We start from the raw sequence: 7,899 nt of genomic DNA, 5'->3' as shown, positions 1-7,899 counted from the left end.
ACTGTAGGGTGGCTCCCCCTGGTGGATACACAGGAACTGCTGGGGTGGTAGATACAGAAATGCATATTTCTTAAAATAAAACGTATTATCATCTTTAATTTATCAAACATTCATTTTGAATTGCATTCAGAAAGTGGAACTTTTTATGTATTCATAAAAGGGAGAATAAGGGGGGGGAAATGCATAAAGATATATATATATATATAAAGATAAAGATATAGTAAAGATAAAAATTACATTGTGTTATTTAGTTTATTAATCAAAACAAAGTTACATTAGATTACATTAGTGTTTAAGCAAACTCACACATTCACACATCACTACAAGGTTTAGTCAGTGATGGAATGTACATGCTTTATTTTTCTCTTAACACATAAAAATAAATTGAATCCAAATTCCTGATAGAGACTGAAGATTTTTTATGATCAACTTGTAAACAAATGTACTGCAGTTGAGGTCAGTAAGGAAAGTGTTAGTGTTAAAGCTTGATGATGAATTTGTACCCAGTACAACAAGATTATTCATTCCAAGTTACAATGGGAATTTAAAGGAAAGCCTGAATGCCATGATAACGTGGAGTGTTATAAAATAGATCCTAATATATAATGATAAAGAATAAAGAGATTTGAGATTTTGATAATTTTCTGAACAAGAAATATTTTTACGGTGGCTGGGTAGCGCTGTTGCCTCATAGCAAGAAGGTCCTGGGTTCGACTCCTAGGTGAAGCAATCCGGGTCCTTTCTGTGTGGAGTTTGCATGTTCTCCCCGTGCCTGTGTGGGTTTCCTCCGGGAGCCCTGGTTTCCTCCCACAGTCCAAAGACGTGCAAGTGAGGTGAACCGGAGATACAAAATTGTCCATGACTGTGTTGGATATAACCTTGTGAAATGATGGATCATGGGTAACCAGTAACTACCGTTCCTGTCATGAATGTAACCACAGTGTAAAACATGACGTTAAAATCCTAATAAATCAATAATAGTCCAACCAAAGTTTGTTAGCACTGAAAAAGTTTTACTTACATAACCAGTAAAAGGCAACAAATAGTTTATTGTACAACTTTAGTCAATTTTATAAAACAAAAAATTGAAAATATCTAAATAGCCGACAGGTCAAATGACATAAAACCACACAGTGTCATTAGTCAACATGTCTGAAAATACATAGATAGAGTTCATCATCAAATGTATTAATTTAAAAGAAAAACAATTTTAAAATTATTATAAAATATACAAACCCAGCAAATAACTGCACCAGCTGAGCGGTTCTACAAATGTAGCACTATATAGTTGGGGCCAGTGATAGCTCAGTGGTTAAGGTACTGGACTAGTAAACAGAAGGTTGCCGGTTCAAGCCCCGCCACCACCAAGTTGCCACTGTTGGGTCCCTGAGCAAGGCCCTTAACCCTCAATTGCTCATCATGTTCCGCTCATTGTGTAAGTCGCTTTGGATAAAAGTGTCTGCTAAATGCTGAAAATGTAAATGTTAATGTAAAATGTCTCAGCTAATCGACTCTAGTGAAGACCAGGAGTCACAATATTGCTTTAATATACTATTTTTTATTCTTAAAATCCCAGCGTTTGTGTGTGAGGGTGGAGGGTGTGGTGTGAGGTGTGGTCTGGGGTTATGGGAGGGGTGGTCACTCCCAGTATAGCTTAAAAAAAAACTAGCTTATTACTGATTTGCATGTTGTGAAAGTATTGTTACCAATATTTCTAACTCCAAAAAAATTGGGACAGTATAAAAAATGCAAACGCAGTGTTTCTTACATTTACATCGACTCTTATTTCATCTTATATAAACCCAAAATATTTTATGTTTCGTCTGGTCAACTTCATTTCAATACATACACATACAACACCCAACTCCCAACTCCTTTGTCCATCTTCACTGCAACCTTCACCCACCACAGTTTGATGCTTTACACCTCCACTTTCAACACCCAGCACCCAAGCCTGCTCTCTATCGTTCACCAGAGATCAAGTGAGGAGGGAACTGAGGAAAATGAAGGTGAGGAAGGCTGCAGGCCCTGATGGCATCCACCCCGGGCTTCTGAGACACTGTGCAGACCAGCTGTGTGGGATAGTCCAGGTCATCTTTAACCTAAGCCTGAAACAAGACTGCACATCCCATTGAGTTAAATGGATATAGACCAGTGGCACTGACCTCTCATCTGATGAAGGACATGGAGCGACTTGTTCTGGACTATCTCCGCCCACTGGTTAAACCAGTGATGAATCTGTTACAGTTTGCCTACCAGCCAGGCATTGGGGTGAATGATCCAATCATCTACCTTCTTCGAAGATCCCTCTCTCATGTCGACAGGGCAGGAAGCACTGTGAGGATCATGTTCTTCGACTTATCTAGTGCATTCAACACCATCAGGCCCACTATACTGAGGAACAAGATGGAGAGTGCTGCGGTGGATCATCAACTCACCACATGGACAATGGACTATTTAACAAACAGACCACAGTATGTGCAGCTTAAGGACTGCGTTTCGGACACAATCCTCTGCAGCACTGGTGCTCCACAAGGGACAGTCCTGGCCCCATTCCTCTTCACCCTCTACACCTCGGACTTCACCTACAATACAACAACCTGTCACCTTCAGAGGTTCTCCGATGACTCGGCTGTTGTTGGCTACATCCTGGATGGAGAAGACAGCGAGTATAGGGAACTCACCAAGAACTTTGTAGACTGGTGTGGACAGAATTACCTCGAGATCAACACCAGCAAGACAAAAAAGCTGCTGGTGGACTTTTGTAGGTCTAAACCACATCCACTGAAACCGGTGAGCATCCAGGGATGGAATATGGAGATCGTTAACTCCTATCTTAACTCCGGTCTTTTGGAATACAGGGGGCCCTTCTCAGCTCTTTTTATGACTCGGTGGTGGCATCAGCCATTTTCTATGGTGTTATCTGCTGGGGCAGCATCATGACAGCAGCAGACAGGAAGAAACTGGACAAACTGATCAGAAAGGCGAGTTCTGTCCTGGGCTGCACCCTGGACTTAGTGGAAGCAGTGGGGGAGAGAAGGATGATGGTCAAGCTTTCATCTTTAATGGAGAACACCGATCCCCCACTGCATGAGACTGTGGCAGCACTGGGAAGCTCCTTCAGCGACAGATACCGCAGCTCCTTTCTACCTTCTGCTGTCAGGCTATACAACCAGCACCGCCCCAAACGCAGATAATCATTTCTATCACAATAATTCACATGGTTTTTAATATTCTCTGAAGTGCAATAACTTCTTAAAATATGTGCAATACCTGCTGTACCGACTGTACTATCTGCAATACATTTTAATACCTGTGCAATATTTGGTTAACTTTCTTAAAAATACTGTTTATATTTACATATTCTTACTTTTCTACTTTTTAATATATGTGTACATACAGTATGTGTACACACTTTGTATTTTTTATTTTTATATCCTTGAAAGCTGCTGTAACACTGCAAATTTCCCCCGTGGGATAATAAAAGGCTATTTTATCTTATCTTACATGCATTTTACTCCCCGTGTTTGCGTGGGTTTCCTCCGGGAGCTCCGGTTTCCTCCCACAGTCCAAAGACGTGCAAGTGAGGTGAATTGGAGATACAAAATTGTCCATGACTGTGTTCGATATAATCTTGTGAACTGATGAACCTTGTGTGATGAGTAACTACCGTTTCTGTCATGAATGTCATTTAACATGACGTTAAAATCCTAATAAAACAAACTAAAACATGAATTTTAAGCCTACAACACATTCTAAAAAAAGTGTGAACAGGGCTAGAAATAAGGTAAAAATAAAAACTAAATAATGACATGATTTAATAGCTGATTATAATCATGAATGGGCACAAATCATGTTCAGATGGAAGGAAGAAAATAGGTGGATTGTTAAGGTGGTTTTCAGGCTTAAAAGAACAATCTTTATATTTTTTTAAAATAACCGAATCCGTTTGTACTAACAGCATTTACTTTTACTTCTACTTTTAATATTTAAGTACATTTAATATCAGAAAATCACTTTTAATATTTAAGTACATTAAATATCAGATACTTTTAGACCTTTACTCAAGTAATCTTCTAACAGGTGACTTTTACTTCTATCAGAGTAAATTTAAAAGATACTTTTACTCAAGTATGGACTTCAGGTACTGTATACACCACTTGTTTCACTTGTGTACTGGACATGTAAGGAATTTATGTGTGTGTAAAGGAATAGGGTTCATATTTACATCACACACACACACACACACACACACACACAAACACGCAGTCTGTAAAAAATCCACAACATGAAGTCGATGCATTTTTAACATTTTATTAAAACATTTTCTTTAATGCCTCAATCATAACCAGGTTTTAATGAAGGGATCAGGGTCACTGCAGGTCACTGGACTTTCTACACCAAACTGGTCCTACTGTATCTACAGTCTACAGTGTGGTTACAGTTTTATCAATGTGACCAAACCCCCGCCACCCACTATGGGGACCAGTACTGTTTATACACTCGATTTCTACTAAACTAAATGAAGTATTTATTTATTTCAGGTCAGTGGGATATCTCCACCACCCCTGTTGATCTGCCGAGGGCGACAGTGGCAGAGAAAAACTCTCCTAAAATTACAGGAAGGAACTTTGAGAGGAACCAGACTCGACAGGAACCTCCATCCTCCTCAGGTGACCTGGAGAATCATTTAAATAAATTAAAATGAAACAATATTTATAGTCTTTTATTCTGCACACTGTTGTCACAAACTGATGATTGTTGTTACTTTATGTTTTTAAGAATGTAGGTCCCGGGTCAGTGTGACCACTCCACCACCCCGCCACTATGGCGACCGATATTTATCTATTATTTTATATTTATGTTTTGTTTATTTTTATTTTTTTGGCCAGAGCAAAGTGACCACTCCACCACTATGTACTCTGGGGCCAATATTTTATTTTTCTGTACACAATTGTGGTAAAATGGATGTTTTTAATAATTTAGGTCCCGGGTCAGTGTGACCACTCCACCACCCCGCCACTATGGCGACCAAATTTTATCTTTGTACACAACATTTTAATTATTTTTGTTAAAAAATAGTCCAAAGACATGCAAGTGAGGTGAACAGGATGGGGTTTTGGGTTTTGTGTTGATTTCACCTAACTTGCGGGCGGCACGGTGGCTTAGTGGGTAGCGCTGTCGCCTCACAGCAAGAAGGTCCAGGGTTCGAACCCCAGGTTGGGCGGTCCGGGTCCTTTCTGTGTGGAGTTTGCATGTTCTCCCCGTGTCTGCGTAGGTTTCCTCCCACAGTCCAAAGACATGCAAGTGAGGTGAACTGAAGATACTAAATTGTCCATGACTGTGCCTGATATAAACTTGTGAACTGATAAACCTTGTGTAATGAATAACTACCGTTCCTGTCATGAATGTAACCAAAGTGTAAAACATGACGTTAAAATCCTAATAAACAAACAAACAAACACCTAACTTGCTCTCCAGCTGAGGATGATGTGTAGGTACTTTAAATTGCTGGGCGGTCCTTTCCCATGCTATAAGTATGGGCATTGGTTGACTACCGGTGGTGCACTTCCTGATGTTTCCTCTTCCGGGGCATCTGACGTCCGTGCCGGCGGCGTTCAGTATGGACAAATTCGGCTTTGTGTCTCCCGGTGAATCACTTTTTAATGATTAAAAGCCATGTGGGCTTGTGTTTGTAGTACCGGTGCTATGTTGCGGGTTCTCATTTTGTTTATATGATTGTTTCCATTTATTTTGATTTATGGTTTATTTTATTGGAGTACTGTTGTATGTGTATTTTCTATTTTTGTCTTGCTTGTGTGGTGTAAGGGGGCTGCCAGAGACTATGGACCCTATGCTTACCTCATTGAGAGAGAGAAGCGAGAGAGAGAAGTGTCCTTTACCTCTTGAGGTAGTAATTATCATTGGTCTTTCCCCCCTCCACCACCTGTTGTGTTCATAATATTTGTTTTGTTTCTCTTTTCCTATGGCTGGACAGGAGCTGTGGGCTAAAGCAGGAGGCAGACGGACTTTGGTGGTGGAACCTCTTTCACTTGCCCTGCAGTCTAGAGCACGTTGGGTGTGATTGAGGTGTGCGGTGTGATCACGTGTGGTGTGTAGTGTAGGAGATTCCTTTACTTCCATATTTTCTGCTGCCGTGGTAAGCCCTCAGCCCTGTTCCTTCCTGCCGTGGTTGTCTTTAAATTATAAATGGACCCATAGAGTATTAAATGTGATGTGGCTAATCATTTTATACTAACTGTGTCTGTCTCAGAACGTGGCTTGTCCCGTGTGGAAACTTTTGTAAACAACTGCTAATAAAATTGACTAAGTGTTGGAAGTACGTCTCTGGTCCCCAAGTGTGTTCGAACCAGGGTGTCTTTCTTTCTGGGCCTTAAGTGCCCGTTATATTTCCTAGGGGTGAAATTCCCTTAGGTGGCGTCGTCGAGCAACTTAAACAAACTAAACCACAAACGTCCACTCCGTACGGTGGCCGAGAAGTGCAAAACAAATTAACATTTTAGAAAACAAAATGACAGACAAAATGGGGGTTGTTAGGGTTGCACCTATAAAAAAATATAACGGGTCTTACACCGTCATGAGAACATTATCAAAATGTTTTATTTAGGGTGTTTAACATTTATTATTTTCATTCTTTATAATAATAAGTCAGAACCATATTTTAGGCAGAACAACACACTCTGCCCACTGCGCTACTCATACAGCGGTGTATTAAACAGGTTGTTATGCTGATATAACCTGTGCACACACACACCGTTACTAAGAATAAAAGCGAATACTACTTAATATACTAAACAAACGCTTTCTAATTCCCACGGTAGCAGCAGTTTCCTTCTGTTTCATACATATCACCCTGTCTCCCATTGATAAAAATACGGAACAAAGTGCGTCCTGTTTCAGTTCAATACTGAACGCGGCGTTTAGTCTCCAAATAAAGAACGATTCTGTATTTTACGGGATTTCTATCAGAACCAGCATGAACTTATTCAGCAGTTTGAGCTACAGTAGCTCGTCTGTCAGCCTTCGCTCCCCAAGTGCACCAGTGAGCCTTGGACCTTCCTTGGACCACTTTTGATAGATACGGACCACTGCAGACCGGGAACACCCCACAAGAGCTGCAGTTTTGGAGATGCTCTGACCCAGTCGTCTAGCCATCACAATCTGTCCCTCGTCGAACTCACTCAGATTCTTACACTCGCCCATTTTTTCTGCTTCTAACATCAAGGTAAGCGACCACACACACTCGACCATCCACGTGATGTATAAAAGAAAACCTGATCCATCAGACCAGGCCACCTACTTCCATCGCTCTGTGGTCCAGTTGTTGGAGCTTTCGGCAAAGGACGGGTCAGCATGGGCACCCTGACTGGTCTGCAGCTATGTAGCCCCAAACACAACAAACTGAGATGCTCTGTGTATCCTGACACCTTTCTATCAGAACCAGCATGAACTTCTTCAGCAATACAAAATGCAGCGTCAGTCACTGTGTAGCTGTTGTACATGTCTGTGTGTACAGTGTTTCACTTGTGTACTGGACACACACACACACACACACACACACACACACACACACACACACACATGCAGTCTGTAAAAAATCCACAACACGAAGTCGATGCATTTTTAACATTTTATTAAAACATTTTCTTTAATGCCTCAATCATAACAAGGTTTAATGAAGGGATCAGGGTCACTGCAGGTCACTGGAGTTTTTACACCAAACTGGTCCTACTGTGTCTACATGGACGTCCCTGTGTGAACAATCACGCTGGAAACTGTTGCAACACAGTTAGAATCATTTTATTATTATTATAAAACTTTTAGCATCGAGTGTGGTTACAACCTTATTAAGGTTATATTTTGTATTTTTACTGTCCC

Source organism: Trichomycterus rosablanca, unplaced genomic scaffold (genome assembly GCF_030014385.1).
Source record: "Trichomycterus rosablanca isolate fTriRos1 unplaced genomic scaffold, fTriRos1.hap1 scaffold_99, whole genome shotgun sequence".
Lineage (NCBI taxonomy): Eukaryota > Metazoa > Chordata > Actinopteri > Siluriformes > Trichomycteridae > Trichomycterus > Trichomycterus rosablanca.
The sequence above is the reverse complement of the archived record's forward strand: the minus strand, read 5'-3'. Positions refer to the sequence as shown.